Here is a 17,137-nt window from a genome sequence, read left to right as displayed (position 1 = left end):
TTACTGTGTAGTCATGGTATAGAGGCTTTAGTATGGCAGTACTATTCAGTCTTTATATGATGGTAATGTGTGATCCTGGTGATGCGGTATTATTAGGGAACTACATGGTGGTATTATTCAGTTACTAGGTGGTGGTAATGTGTGATCATGGTGTGGAGGTATTATTTAATAACAGTATGTGGGCATCATTTAGTTACTATGTGATACTAATGTTTGATTGTGGTGTGGAGGTTTTATTTATAAATGGTATGTTGGTGTTATTGTATCATTATATAAAAATAATATATGGTTATCATGTAGCGGTATTATTTAGTGATATTATTCAGTCACTATGTGGTGGTAATATGTGATCACGTTGTACAGGTATTATTTGGTAACAGTATGGTGGTATTATTCACCCAACTACATTAGTCATTATACTGCTGTTTAAGTCCATTGGTGGAAGATATGATGGAAGACAACAAGGATATAAGAAAATGCCAAACACAGCCCTACTACATGAATAAACTGGACGCTACATGTGAAGGATTAAAGCACCTCCGTATCTATCACAGGGTGTTGGCGCTCCAATGATATTCTCCAAGCCGACCATGACCCCGCTGTGTTTCTTACGCCCTTTGTACAAACCTCTATTATAATAGATGACAAGAATTCTGATCTTTTTCTCAGTTTCAATCTTTTTCCGTATAAAATTCATTGAACCTGATTGTAAGATTCCGTTATTCTGCCTTTGTGTATAAATCGGAGGCAGAAGATGTCTTGAGTAGCAGCGAGTCGCTCAGGACGACATTTAATAAAGATAGGCATGATTTATCTGAAGTCCCCCCCATAAGCGGCCGGCGCTGCTCCACTTTCCCTCTATTGCTTTGATTTACTAGGCGCTGTCATGCCTTGTGTATCTCCCAATTGATGGATATGAGGCGCTCCTGACAACATCCAAAATTTATGTTTTTATTCTCTGTTTTTTCACTCCAATAAGAGGCGCCTTAAGGAAACGATAATTGTGTAGGAAGATTAGATGGGTTTACAAGGTCCCGGCTCCTCCGCATATGTTATAGGTATGGGTGATGGGTCAGGCTGATACCGTAAATGGCAATGGACCTATCCTATGGATGTAACATATAGGAATATTGTATAATGATCGCAGAAGAAGAGCAAATGCCCAATATACCATGAACACCCCACAGGCCATGACCAATGGAACCCACAGCCAATGGTCAGATCCAGTCCACTGCTTCACATGTAAAGAGTTAAAAGTCACATCAAAGAGGACCTTTCACCTCCTCTACCAACTATCAGGGTGCCAACCCGTGGGGACTGCTCTGCTGATTCCAATGCAGTTGGAATTTTTTCTCTAGCCCCCACCATTCCTGAGCAATCAATGCTGTTATTTTAGGTAGGCCCTCTACTATCAAGTGGGTGGTCGTAAACCAGAGCAGAAAAGTGGCTGTTATTCTGAGTTCTTATTGGACAGTGTCATATCCCGCCCCCTTGTCTGCTCTTAACTGGGACCACCCACTTGACGATAGAAACCTAATTATCACCAAAACTAACAGCCCTGGAATGGTAAGGGCTAGAGAGAAAATTACGACTGTGCCAGAAACAATAGCGCCTATGAAAGTATGACAAGAACTGGAGTTGGTGGAGGCTTTGAAAGGTCTCCTTTAAGGCTTGCTAAATCAAGTAAAATTTAAAGGGATCATACAGAATTGGAAAAACATGGAAGGATTTTTCTAAAAACAGCGCCATTTCAGTCCAGCTCAGTTCCAGTGATCATTGTTGTAGGAGAATAGGCTGAACTTGACAAACTGCAATACCAGACATAACCTGTGGACAGATGTGGTGCTGTTTTAGGGAGAAAACAGACATTTTTTGGTAATAATGTGTAATAGAGATGAGCGAACACTAAAATGTTCGAGGTTCGAAATTCGATTCGAACAGCCGCTCACTGTTCGAGTGTTCGAATGGGTTTCGAACCCCATTATAGTCTATGGGGAACATAAACTCGTTAAGGGGGAAACCCAAATTCGTGTCTGGAGGGTCACCAAGTCCACTATGACACCCCAGGAAATGATACCAACACCCTGGAATGACACTGGGACAGCAGGGGAAGCATGTCTGGGGGCATAAAAGTCACTTTATTTAATGGAAATCCCTGTCAGTTTGCGATTTTCGCAAGCTAACTTTTCCCCATGGAAATGCATTGGCCAGTGCTGATTGGCCAGAGTACGGAACTCGACCAATCAGCGCTGGCTCTGCTGGAGGAGGCGGAGTCTAAGATCGCTCCACACCAGTCTCCATTCAGGTCCGACCTTAGACTCCGCCTCCTCCGGCAGAGCCAGCGCTGATTGGCCGAAGGCTGGCCAATGCATTCCTATGCGAATGCAGACTTAGCAGTGCTGAGTCAGTTTTGCTCAACTACACATCTGATGCACACTCGGCACTGCTACATCAGATGTAGCAATCTGATGTAGCAGAGCCGAGGGTGCACTAGAACCCCTGTGCAAACTCAGTTCACGCTAATAGAATGCATTGGCCAGCGCTGATTGGCCAATGCATTCTATTAGCCCGATGAAGTAGAGCTGAATGTGTGTGCTAAGCACACACATTCAGCACTGCTTCATCACGCCAATACAATGCATTAGCCAGTGCTGATTGGCCAGAGTACGGAATTCGGCCAATCAGCGCTGGCTCTGCTGGAGGAGGCGGAGTCTAAGGTCGGACCTGAATGGAGACTGGTGTGGAGCGATCTTAGACTCCGCCTCCTCCAGCAGAGCCAGCGCTGATTGGCCGAATTCCGTACTCTGGCCAATCAGCACTGGCTAATGCATTGTATTGGCTTGATGAAGCAGTGCTGAATGTGTGTGCTTAGCACACACATTCAGCTCTACTTCATCGGGCTAATAGAATGCATTGGCCAGCGCTGATTGGCCGAATTCCTTACTCTGGCCAATCAGTGCTGGCCAATGCATTCTATTAGCTTGATGAAGCAGAGTGTGCACAAGGGTTCAAGCGCACCCTCGGCTCTGATGTAGCAGAGCTGAGGCTGCACAAGGGTTCAAGCGCACCCTCGGCTCTGATGTAGGAGAGCCGAGGGTGCACTTGAACCCTTGTGCACCCTCAGCTCTGCTACATCAGAGCCGAGGGTGCGCTTGAACCCTTGTGCACACTCTGCTTCATCAAGCTAATAGAATGCATTGGCCAGCGCTGATTGGCCAATGTATTCTATTAGCCTGATGAAGTAGAGCTGAATGTGTGTGCTAAGCACACACATTCAGCTCTACTTCATCGGGCTAATAGAATGCATTGGCCAGCGCTGATTGGCCAGAGTACGGAACTCGACCAATCAGCGCTGGCTCTGCTGGAGGAGGCGGAGTCTAAGATCGCTCCACACCAGTCTCCATTCAGGTCCGACCTTAGACTCCGCCTCCTCCAGCAGAGCCAGCGCTGATTGGCCGAATTCCGTACTCTGGCCAACCAGCACTGGCTAATGCATTGTATTGGCGTGATGAAGCAGTGCTGAATGTGTGTGCTTAGCACACACATTCAGCTCTACTTCATCGGGCTAATAGAATGCATTGGCCAATCAGCGCTGGCCAATGCATTCTATTAGCGTGAACTGAGTTTGCACAGGGGTTCTAGTGCACCCTCGGCTCTGCTACATCAGATTGCTACATCTGATGTAGCAGTGCCGAGTGTGCATCAGATGTGTAGTTGAGCAAAACTGACTCAGCACTGCTAAGTCTCTGCATTCGCATAGGAATGCATTGGCCAGCCTTCGGCCAATCAGCGCTGGCTCTGCCGGAGGAGGCGGAGTCTAAGGTCGGACCTGAATGGAGACTGGTGTGGAGCGATCTTAGACTCCGCCTCCTCCAGCAGAGCCAGCGCTGATTGGTCGAGTTCCGTACTCTGGCCAATCAGCGCTGGCCAATGCATTCTATTAGCCCGATGAAGTAGAGCTGAATGTGTGTGCTTAGCACACACATTCAGCTCTACTTCATCAGGCTAATAGAATACATTGGCCAATCAGCGCTGGCCAATGCATTCTATTAGCTTGATGAAGCAGAGTGTGCACAAGGGTTCAAGCGCACCCTCGGCTCTGATGTAGCAGAGCTGAGGGTGCACAAGGGTTCAAGTGCACCCTCGGCTCTCCTACATCAGAGCCGAGGGTGCGCTTGAACCCTTGTGCAGCCTCGGCTCTGCTACATCAGAGCCGAGGGTGCGCTTGAACCCTTGTGCACACTCTGCTTCATCAAGCTAATAGAATGCATTGGCCAGCACTGATTGGCCAGAGTACGGAATTCGGCCAATCAGCGCTGGCCAATGCATCCCTATGGGAAAAAGTTTATCTCACAAAAATCACAATTACACACCCGATAGAGCCCCAAAAAGTTATTTTTAATAACATTCCCCCCTAAATAAAGGTTATCCCTAGCTATCCCTGCCTGTACAGCTATCCCTGTCTCATAGTCACAAAGTTCACATTCTCATATGACCCGGATTTGAAATCCACTATTCGTCTAAAATGGAGGTCACCTGATTTCGGCAGCCAATGACTTTTTCCAATTTTTTTCAATGCCCCCAGTGTCGTAGTTCCTGTCCCACCTCCCCTGCGCTGTTATTGGTGCAAAAAAGACGCCAGGGAAGGTGGGAGGGGAATCGAATTTTGGCGCACTTTACCACGTGGTGTTCGATTCGATTCGAACATGGCGAACACCCTGATATCCGATCGAACATGTGTTCGATAGAACACTGTTCGCTCATCTCTAATGTGTAACCCATTTAAAGGACCACTATACTTAGGCAATGCATACGCACAAATAAAACCTCGTCCCTTCATCTTCTCCATTTCTTTAGTCTAATTTTGTTTCTAAGAAATATATGAAGGAATATTCTCAGTCTCAAGAGCCCAGCCATGTCCTCCATACTGCTCTGTTTAAGACAACTGGCTGCAGCAGGAGCCTCCCCCCACACTCTGCACCACCTACTGTAGGACAAAATGATACAGTTGCCTGCCATTCTATTCATTCCTATATGGAATGAAGTAGCAGGTAACAGGCCAGACCTGACGTGCCATCAGGGCAGGAGTACTGGGGGCCCCCCTTTCGGGATCGGTGGAGGTCTAACTGCTGGAAAGATCAATATAAGATAACGTCATATCTTGGTACAACCCTTTACATCAAGGACAGGCCACTGTCATATGGTCAGGAGTATTCGAGGTGGTACATGCCCCGTAATGTGGCCCCAATAGGGCAGATTTTTGAAATATTCTGAAATATTGCAAAAATTCTTATTTTACTGATGTTTTTGTTTTTAAAATTTATTTTTATATTTGCAGAATTTTCTGAAGTTTTCTGATGATCGGTATATCCTTCGGGCCGGAGGTAATGTGATAGTTAAATACTTCACCGATGGGGAGGGAGTATATCTGCATGTATATAGGAATGGCCAAGGACAGATGTCGCATCTCTGTAAACAGAATATTTAATGCGCTGCCTTCACTTTGATTTTTTCAAGCTTTATTTAGATTGGTGATTACACTGACAGTCGGATCCTGCCTTGTAAAACTCCGGCAAGGTCACCGAAGTGGAAGCAGACAAGAAGAAATTCCCAGTGCTTTTGGGTAATCTCTACATTAACTTATGTCCTGTACAAATCCCCCTCCCCAAATTATAATTGGAATTCTAATTACATATGTTACATAGAACACATACATTACCTATAATTACATACCATACAATGATGTGCATCCACCATAGAATTCCTACATTAGGGATATGGATGTTAAAAGGGTATTCCAGCCAAAAACATTTGCTCCATCTAACACCATCTTTTTGCTGAGAGCAATCTCCGGGGCACTACAGAGAAGGACTTAAAGGTCACCAACTTCTCAGACAACATAATCTCTTTTCATAGAGCATGATTCTGGACCAAAATGTAATGCACTTTAATTAAAAATGTTGCTGCTTTTTGCCTGAAAAACCACTCTAAACCTCCTGCCACTAGGCGTCTCCTAAGCAGCTAATTTTCTGTTCACTTTTTTGTTACTAAGGAAGTCTGTCCATAGATAGCAGATAAAGCCAAGATGAAAGACAGCGAGTCTAGGGAGTGGTCTTTTTCTCTCTTCACACAGTAAGGAGTGGGGAGGGGTTGATTCTCCTCTAAGCCTGCATAGACTTGTTTGCAAACTGTTGCTCTATGCAAAAGACTGAAGATTCTGCAGACTCCATCCGTCAATAACACAGACATGTAAATACACTGATTCACTCTCATGATTGAGATGTACTAATTAGAGATGGTCAAATGTTTCTTCACAAACCGGGTTCGACCCAAGTATCCAAAATTGTTTGGTTTTTTAGCATCTTCCCTGGGCCTTCACCGATACTCTGGGGTCTCTTCAGAGTAATTTCACCTCTGGATCATACCAAAATTGTTTGACCTGAAACTAATCTGGTACCCGAACCACCCAAACCTGAAAGAAATCTTGGGACTTTCGCCCATCTCTAGTACTAGTAAGACTTATCATGTATGATGTATTATTTGCTCCTGCTCATGGTAATAAGACTCATAGGAAAGCGTTGGACACAGAAAGTGCCCCCTAGAGGCAGAAATTTTTGAGCAAGACAGTTGGTGCCTTATAGAAAACGACACTACTCACATAGTAACACTTCCTAGAATTAGTTCCATAATGAACCATGAGAATGGGATATTTGGTGGATTTGGTCAATATTTCTCTTTGTATTCTCCCCCTCGTTCCCTTGCTCTCACTTTGCCAGTTCTACATAAGAAAAATCCATATATAAGAACTTGCAGGAATTGTGCGATGACTTAAGACTCATTATAGGTCATTTACGTGATGCATATTCATCGTGAGACAATTCTAAACCTAAACTTTCCCCGGCATTTATGGTAAGGGCAGACAGAGACGAACCCGATGATTTATCTATAGTCACAAGCTATCGCCCACAGACCCATAATGAGAGCAGCCGAGCATTCTGGGTAACAAAATGCAAATCTCTGTTTCTGCTTTGTGATGAGAATCATGATATGTGCACCATGCTTCACACACGGGCGTGACTCTACGTGATATGACAATGTGTATGAATGTATACAATCGTAAAACGCACCTCACCAGTTCGCCACCAATACTGTTCCAATGGTGCCCCAGGTTCAAGATACAAGATACAAAGGGGCTTTTGCATTACCTAGGAAAAACATTTGGTGTTGCCAAAGCAAAGAATGGTTGGGGTGCGAGAGGGGGGTGGGGGGGTGGATTGGGGGTTCGTGTGTCCTCGGGGTCTCGTTGTTCTTGTTTGGGATGTGTGGGTATGGGGGGGATAATGGTCTTTGGGTGGGGGGTTTAATAGTCTTAGGGGTCTTATCTTCCTCTTGTTTGGTGACAGCTGGACACGTATTGGGCAGCCATCTCCACAGTGGCCTCTTCTTCTCCCAGTAGGATGTAGAGTTTCCTCTTCTCATCTGCAGATGTGAATTCTAGGATGTGGGCAGAGAGTCTTTCAAAGTAGATGCCCCTCATAGCTGAGTCTTCTAGGGCCCCTTATTCGCAATGTCTGTTTTCCCTTGGCTTGTAGGACTGCTTGTAGGGGCTCCCTCTACTCGCTGCCTCATGATGAAACCTCGGGGTACATAAAACACCTCTTCATTCTCATCCAGTTGCCCATAAGTTTGGTCTACCTTGAGCCATGATTTGCTGAGATGCATAACTAAGGATGGGCGAACCCCTTAAGATTTGTTTCATCCAAAGCGATCTTCCAGTTCGGACCAAAATTGTTGGGATAAAAATTATTATACCCTGGGGTCTCTTCAGATCCCAGAGAAGTCCATGGGAACTGTAAAAAATTTGTACTCACCTTCTGCCACCTCTTTCAGTACATGGGCACGCTGAGTGTCATAATGTCACAGAGAGTGCCGGACGAGGAAGACGCAGATCACCTGGCGCCTTGAGGAGGGAAGGTGAGTATAAATGATTTTTATTTTTACACCTCCCTTGGGCCTCCACTTACTCAGAAGAGACCGCAAGGTATAAAACGTTACCGCAAATCATGTCACTGCAACCATTTCTTAGCTTTTCCAAGATTAATCCCAAATTGTTCGATTCCGTTAAAAATCGAACAAATTGGAATATTTGGGTCGAATCTGGTTCTTTGCAAGCCAATTCACCCAACACTTGGCATATCCTATGTGTTCGGGAGGAACAGTACAGAAATGTCCGTACAGGCTTGGTGGGGTGATAATATATATTTTCCACAGTGGTATGTCACCAGACCCCAGTCCTACAGATAGTTAGGTGAGAGTGTTTACCCCTTGTGAATCGTGGCCTCCATTGCTGAGTTATTGTTGGTTTTGTCATGTGCAGAGGAGCTCCACAGAAGTAAGCGTTGTTGAGGACCATCATGAGATCCTAGACCAGGGGTGGGCAATTAATTTTCCCATGGGGCCGTATAAGAAATTGAAACTATGCTAGAGGGCCACGCCACGGCAAATTTAGCTCCACCCACTTCCACGTTGACTCTGCCCATTCCCAATCATCTTTCCATGTGCCCCCACACAGTATAATCCTCCTACAGTCACCCATACATTATATGCCCCCACATTGTAATGTTCCCTTCCAACTGCCCCACAGGATTAAGTCCCTCTCCTGGTGCCCCAGTATAAACTGGGGGAAACTAGAGGGGACACAAAACTGGAGCAGCTGGAGGGGGACATTAAACAGTGGGGGTAGTTGGAGGGGGGCAATAAATTGACAGCTGGAGCGGGACATGAGACTGGGGGCAACTTGAGGGGGACATTAAAATCGGGAAGCTGGAAGCAGACATTAAACTGTAGGAGTAGCTGGAGGGTGACATTAAACTGGGGGCAACTAGAGGAAGACAGGTCCTCCTACAGCTTCCTCCACGGTTTAATGTCCCCCCAGTCTAAGTGCCCTCTTCATCTACCCCCAGTTTTATGTCCCCCCCCTCCATTTCTCCCTCAGTTTCATATCCCCCTTTATTTTCCCCATTTCATGCCCCCCCCCTCCATCTCTCCCCCAGTTTCATGTCCCCCACTCCATCTGCCATCTCTGCCCTAGTATAACATTCCCCTTCCATCTCTGCCCCTAGGTTACTGAGACACACACACACACACACACACATATATAGACAGACAGACTGACATACACATACAGACACATATAGACAGACACACATACAGACACACATACACTCACCAGCCACTTTATTAGGTACACCATGCTAGTAACGGGTTGGACCCCCTTTTGCCTTCAGAACTGCCTCAATTCTTCGTGGCATAGATACAACAAGGTGCTGGAAGCATTCCTCAGAGATTTTGGTCCATATTGACATGATGGCATCACACAGTTGCAGTCGCAGATTTGTCGGCTGCACATCCATGATGCGAATCTCCCGTTCCACCACATCCCAAAGATGCTCCTCTATTGGATTGAGATCTGGTGACTGTGGAGGCCATTGGAGTACAGTGAACTCATTGTCATGTTCAAGAAACCAGTCTGAGATGATTCCAGCTTTATGACATGGCATTGCATTATCCTGCTGAAAGTAGCCATCAGATGTTGGGTACATTGTGCTCATAAAGGGATGGACATGGTCAGCAACAATACTCAGGTAGGCTTTGGCGTTGCAACGATGCTCAATTGGTACCAAGGGGCCCAAAGAGTGCCAAGAAAATATTCCCCACACCATGACACCACCACCACCAGCCTGAACCGTTACCGATACAAGGCAGGATGGATCCATGCTTTCATGTTGTTGACGCCAAATTCTGACCCTACCATCCGAATGTCGCAGCAGAAATCGAGACTCATCAGACCAGGTAACGTTTTTCCAATCTTCAATTGTCCAATTTCGATGAGCTTGTGCAAATTGTAGCCTCAGTTTCCTGTTCTTAGCTGAAAGGAGTGGCACCCGGTGTGGTCTTCTGCTGCTGTAGCCCATCTGCCTCAAAGTTCGACGTACTGTGCGTTCAGAGATGCTCTTCTGGCTACCTTGGTTGTAACGGGTGGCTATTTGAGTCACTGTTGCCTTTCTATCAGCTCGAACCAGTCTGGCCATTCTCCTCTGACCTCTGGCATCAACAACGCATTTCCGCCCCCCACAGAACTGCCGCTCACTGGATGTTTTTTCTTTTTCGGACCATTCTCTGTAAACCCTAGAGATGGTTGTGCGTGAAAATCCCAGTAGATCAGCAGTTTCTGAAATACTCAGACCAGCCCTTCTGGCACCAACAACCATGCCACGTTCAAAGGCACTCAAATCAGCTTTCTTCCCCATACTGATGCTCGGTTTGAACTGCAGGAGATTGTTTTGACCATGTCTACATGCCTAAATGCACTGAGTTGCCGCCATGTGATTGGCTGATTAGAAATTAAGTGTTAACGAGCAGTTGGACAGGTGTACCTAGTAAAGTGGCCGGTGAGTGTATAGACACACACACATACAGACACACATATAGACAGACACATATATAGACACACATATAGACACACATACACACACTCTCTCTCTCTCTCCCCCGCAGCTCACCTTACATCTCTCAGTACTTTATGACACGCTCCACATCTCCATCTTCGGCAGGCACTAAGACACGCCCCCTAGACACGCCCCCTAGACACGCCTCCCTAGTCAAAGCTGTGCGGGCCGGACTGAATCAGTCAGAGGGCCGGATGTGGCCCGGGGGCCGGACTTTGCCCAGGTCTGTCCTAGACTATCTGCCGATGCCTGGCAGAGTGAATTCAGAGCCGGAAGACGCCGCAGGGACGCTGCATGGAGAAGACTTCTCGGAGGATCCAGCCCGACCCTCACTCGTGGACTTGGTAAGTTTAATTTGATCGAACGTTGCCTACCCCTGAAACAAGCATTTTCTCCCCATAGACTATAATGGGGTTCGATATTCGATTTGAGTAGTCGAATATTGAGGGGCTACTCGAAACGAGTATCGAACCTCGAACATTTTACTGTTTGCTCATCTCTACCCCTGATATCATGGTACAATATCCATATCAAACATACATATCATGAGTTCTTGAGGGGTTAAACGGATTCCGAAGACTGTTACAGGTTTGGTTTCAAAAACTTTACCCTCTACCGTTGCAGGAAGCTAAAGCTAACTACTCCAGGCACTAAAGGGCAAACTTTATAATATATGGCAGCTATTCCGACTGATATGTGGGCCCGGGCCGGATCCATGTGTTGGTGGCTCTCCATTCTGACTTATACATGGTGGACGTTCTTCCTAACATGGTCTTACACGCATGGTGGCTTCCTTGCAGCGTTGGGGTCTTGGGTTCTAATCTAGCCTAATGGAGTTTGTTTGTTCTCCCTGTTTGTGTGGGTGGGGGTTCTCCTGTTCTGTCCAAAAACATTCTGATAGAGAATTTATAGTATGAGCCCAACAGGGGGCAGTGGGTGATACAAATACCTGTAGAGCCTACTAAGTAAGTAACAATAAACGCAGGTCTTACCTTTACAAGCCGGAATTCAGTGGGATACTCCCCTCCACGTGTTTTTTTTGCTTTGGCTCAAGTCCCTCTGGACGGATCTCATGGCAGTTGCATTTTTTGGAAATTAACATTGGAAACGAGTCTCCCGCGAGGCCGTCTTTAATGGCGAGCCCCTCGCAGAGTTGTTTAAAGTCTCTGAAGTTATTTCATCCTAAGCGGTGGTGGCACTTTTGATAACCAGGTAATGTTGCCAGTCCCTGCTGGGAAAGCTGATAAGGTACTAATTATGTTTCAGTTGTGAAAAATTACATGTAATTAGCAAGTAAATATTCATCATAATAATTGCACTGTCAGCTTTTCCCCCTCTGTATCTGTCTGGCACGCCGGAACCACATAGAGATGTGGATAAGAACCTCGTCTACGGCAGATCAATTATGCTTAAAGGGATCTGTCTAGATAAAGGAATAAGGGTTCTTAAAGGGACTTCAATTTCAATGACCGGTCCTTAGAAGAGATCCGCAATATATCTGTGGGAGTCTGACACCCATGATCCCCAAAGACCAGTTGATATAGAGTCAGCCGTGCTCGGGTAAGCATCACTTCTGTTTAACATGTGACATGGTCTGTTTGCACATTGATGTGTATCCTGTGGGGCTGAGTTTGCACTGGAATGCGTCCAGCTTCAACCTGAATATCCCAGATGTAGTAGTATGTCACCATCCCCTCAGGGAAACTTGTGCATGTGCATTATGCTCTCAAGTCTTTTCCGCCTGCTCCAGTATGCTCCTAAACACTGAGGACTACAAAAGCATAATGCGCATGCGCCATCCGTTCACCTTGCCCAGTGTGCTCATTGACATTGAGGACTACAAAAGCATAATGCGCATGCACCATCCGTTCACCTTGCCCAGTGTGCTCGTTGACATTGAGGACTTCAAGAGAATAATGCGCATGCACCTTCTGCTCAGCTTGACCCAGTATGCTTATTGATGCCAAGGACTACAAGAGCATAATGCACATGCGCCGTCTGTTCACCTTGACCCAGTATACTCACTGTCAACAAGGGCTACAAGGGCATAATGCGCATGCAGCATCCGTTCACCCTGCCCCAGTATGTTCATTGACATTGAGGACTGCAAGAATATTATGAGCATACTCCTTCTGTGTAGCCTGCCCCAGTATACTCACTGACACCCAGGGCTACAAGAGCATAATGCGCATGCACTGTCTGTTTCCCTTGCCCCAGTATGCTCATTGACATTGAGGACTACAAGAGAATGATGCGCATGTGCCTGCTGTTCGGCTTGCCCCAGTATGCTCATTGAATCTGAGGACTACAAGAGCATAATGCGCATGCGCCATCTGTTCAGCCTTCCCCAGTACACTGACTAACACCCAGGGCTACAAGAGCATAATGCGCCTGCACTGTCTGTTTACCTTACCCCAGTATGCTCATTGAATCTGAGGACCACAAGAGCATAATGCGCATGCGCCATCTGTTCAGCCTTCCCCAGTACACTGACTGACACCAAGGGCTACAAGATGATAATGTGCATGTGCCTTCTGTTCAGCCTGCCCCAGTATGCTAACTGACACCGAGGACTACAACAGCATATCACGCATGCGCGAGTTTCCCACCACACCTTCAAACACAAAACAGGCTTTCAACAGCAAAAGCCTGGGGATCTCTGGGAACACCCACAGTGCTCCAACTGACTAATCTGCGTAATGGGTAAATCTTCTTATTTCTCGCCACCCATGGCACCTTCAAACAAAGAAAGGTACGGGTTGTTTTTATCCGTGTTACGGCAGCTACAACACTATGGGGGCGGTTTTAAAGGCATGGAGGTGGTGATAGATTCCCTTTAAGTGAGTAAAAAGAAAAACATAATAGTTCTAATTATCATATATAATAATCTTTGTTCCCTGTGCGTTGTCTTTTCTTGGCGTCTTAATGGAAGGTCCTAAATAATTTACGTCTTGCATGGAGCGGAGCGCAGGGAGCACGCACCTTCTCTGTACCATTCGGCTTAATAGATGTAAGCAAAATGCTGGTGTTAAATAAGTCAGAGTTAAGTTGTTGCTGAATGATATCATTAGTAAGGCTCTAATTACCGCGCCGATTCCCCGCATAAGACACCGTAACCCAGATAAAATGCCAAGCTGATCTGTCTTTTGTGGTCAAACAATGTCTGCCTTCTAATTAACTTTACTTGGTGAACCCATTACTTTGGTGATAATTAAGCCCCGAGCAGCAAATTATTGTCATCATTTACAATGTCTCACATCCAAAGCAAGAACGAAGGGTGGAATACTTTATTTTTATTCCCTCCTTTGTGCTCGCTTCCCTTTCTGCTTATGTCTAGCACCGGTTGGCGGTTTGGGAGAACCAGGATTCTTCTAGTCAGAGAGGTTTCCTGTCCGGAAAACACAAGACGACATATCGTGTTCTATCTGCCTGAGGCTCGAAATGTTCTGTATCAATATCTTAAAGGGGCCTCTTACGCCGTGTGAGGCTCGGAATGTTCTGTATCATTATCGTAAAGGGGCCCCTTACACCGTGAGAGGCTCGGAACGTTCTGTATCAATATCTTAAAGGGGCCTCCTACACCCTGAGAGGCTCGGAATGTTCTGTATCAATATCTTAAAGGGGGCTCCTACACCATGAGAGGCTCGGAATGTTCTGTATCAATATCTTAAAGGGCCTCCTACGCTGTGTGAGGCTCGGAATGTTCTGTATCAATATCTTAAAGGGCCTCCTACGCTGTGTGAGGCTCGGAATGTTCCGTATCAATATCTTAAAGGGGCCTCCTCCACCGACTTGTTAGAGAGATACCTTATGTAAATTGGAATCTACCAACCATGAACAAGTCTACCTGCAGTGTTCCAGTCCTGGAGTACTCCTCCATCTAAGAGCAATTTTTTTGTAATTTTTTTTTTTTTTTTTTTTTTTTTTAGTGAAATTTAGCACTTTCTTCAAATTTATATTTTATTTTTAGTTAGAATTTTAAAATTTAAATGTTGTTATATAGAATTTTTTTTATTCCAGAAATTTGTTATTATTTTTGGTTACAATTTTTAAATTGAATATATATATATATATATATATATATATATATATATATATATATATATATATACAGTTAGGGCCAGAAATATTTGGACAGTGACACAATTTTCGCGAGTTGGGCTCTGCATGCCACCACATTGGTTTTGAAATGAAACCTCTACAACAGAATTCAAGTGCAGATTGTAACGTTTAATTTGAAGGGTTGAACAAAAATATCTGATAGAAAATGTAGGAATTGTAGACATTTCTTTACAAACACTCCACATTTTAGGAGCTCAAAAGTAATTGGACAAATAAACATAACCCAAACAAAATATTTTTTTTTTTCAATATTTTGTTGCGAATCCTTTGGAGGCAATCACTGCCTTAAGTCTGGAACCCATGGACATCACCAAACGCTGGGTTTCCTCCTTCTTAATGCTTTGCCAGGCCTTTACAGCCGCAGCCTTCAGGTCTTGCTAGTTTGTGGGTCTTTCCGCCTTAAGTCTGTATTTGAGCAAGTGAAATGCATGCTCAATTGGGTTAAGATCTGGTGATTGACTTGGCCATTGCAGAATGTTCCACTTTTTTGCACTCATGAACTCCTGGGTAGCTTTGGCTGTATGCTTGGGGTCATTGTGCATCTGTACTATGAAGCGCCGTCCGATCAACTTGGCAGCATTTGGCTGAATCTGGGCTGAAAGTATATCCCGGTACACTTCAGAATTCATCCGGCTACTCTTGTCTGCTGTTATGTCATCAATAAACACAAGTGACCCAGTGCCATTGAAAGCCATGCATGCCCATGCCATCACGTTGCCTCCACCATGTTTTACCGAGGATGTGGTGTGCCTTGGATCATGCGCCGTTCCCTTTCTTCTCCAAACTTTTTTCTTCCCATCATTCTGGTACAGGTTGATCTTTGTCTCATCTGTCCATAGAATACTTTTCCAGAACTGAGCTGGCTTCTTGAGGTGTTTTTCAGCAAATTTAACTCTGGCCTGTCTATTTTTGGAATTGATGAATGGTTTGCATCTAGATGTGAACCCTTTGTATTTACTTTCATGGAGTCTTCTCTTTACTGTTGACTTAGAGACAGATACACCTACTTCACTGAGAGTGTTCTGGACTTCAGTTGATGTTGTGAACGGGTTCTTCTTGACCAAAGAAAGTATACAGCGATCATCCACCACTGTTGTCATCCGTGGACGCCCAGGCCTTTTTGAGTTCCCAAGCTCACCAGTCAATTCCTTTTTTCTTAGAATGTACCCGACTGTTGATTTTGCTACTCCAAGCATGTCTGCTATCTCTCTGATGGATTTTTTCTTTTTTTTTCAGCCTCAGGATGTTCTGCTTCACCTCAATTGAGAGTTCCTTTGACCGCATGTTGTCTGGTCACAGCAACAGCTTCCAAATGCAAAACCACACACCTGGAATCAACCCCAGACCTTTTAACTACTTCATTGATTACAGGTTTACGAGGGAGACGCATTCAGAGTTAATTGCAGCCCTTAGAGTCCATTGTCCAATTACTTTTGGTCCCTTGAAAAAGAGGAGGCTATGCATTACAGAGCTATGATTCCTAAACCCTTTCTCCGATTTGGATGTGGAAACTCTCATATTGCAGCTGGGAGTGTGCACTTTCAGCCCATATTATATATATAATTGTATCTCTGAACATGTTTTAGTAAACAGCTAAAATAACAAAACTTGTGTCACTGTCCAAATATTTCTGGCCCTAACTGTATATATATATTATATATATATATATATATATATATATATATATATATATATATATATATATATATATATATATATATTTTATTTATTTATTTTTATTATTTTTTTTTTTTTTAAGCCAGATAGTGAAATTTAGCACTTTCTTCAAATTTATTTTTTATTTTTGGTTAGAATTTTTACATTTTTTGTGTATAGTTTTCAAATCCAGATGAAATATAGCACTTTTTTTCGAATTTGTTTTTGTTTTTTGCTTTCATTTTTACATTTTTTAAAATTCTATTTTCTGTCTATGATTATGGGGGCGACCACTTTGCCTCCTCCTCTCCTCTGCTCTGTTAACAGCATTTAGTGATCTGCTTTACAGCACAGTCATGGCCATATATAGCAATAGACTGGGACCAACTCATTGAGGTCTATAGAAGAGTTTTCTAGACATGCTCTGTGCAGGGAGGGGGAGGAGATAAGCTGTGACATCATCTATTGTCAGTAGTTATGTAATGATGGGTGAGTGGTGTTATCTATAGAGGTGTTATCTTCTATTGTGATGCTTTCTATGATGTGACTGCTGCAAAGAAAACTTAGCGAGCATCAGTCTGTTATTAGGATTAGTGGCCAGAGTAAAAATTACAGCTTATAGATTTTAAGATATACAGTACAGAAAGTGGCATAGAAATTTTACTAAATTATCTAAAATTCCTTTAAAAAAAAAACAAACTACAAAATATAAAATCCCTTTAATTTCCTGCAGACGGATCCAGAACATGTCTCTTGTATAACTGCAGACTAAGAAGAACCGTTTCCTAATCTGGCGGCATATGTAAAACCAGGGAGCATTTGCACAATTTATTGCAGATAATAGCCATAAA

Source organism: Leptodactylus fuscus, chromosome 7, assembly GCF_031893055.1.
Source record: "Leptodactylus fuscus isolate aLepFus1 chromosome 7, aLepFus1.hap2, whole genome shotgun sequence".
Lineage (NCBI taxonomy): Eukaryota > Metazoa > Chordata > Amphibia > Anura > Leptodactylidae > Leptodactylus > Leptodactylus fuscus.
Note: the sequence above shows the minus strand (reverse complement) of the source record.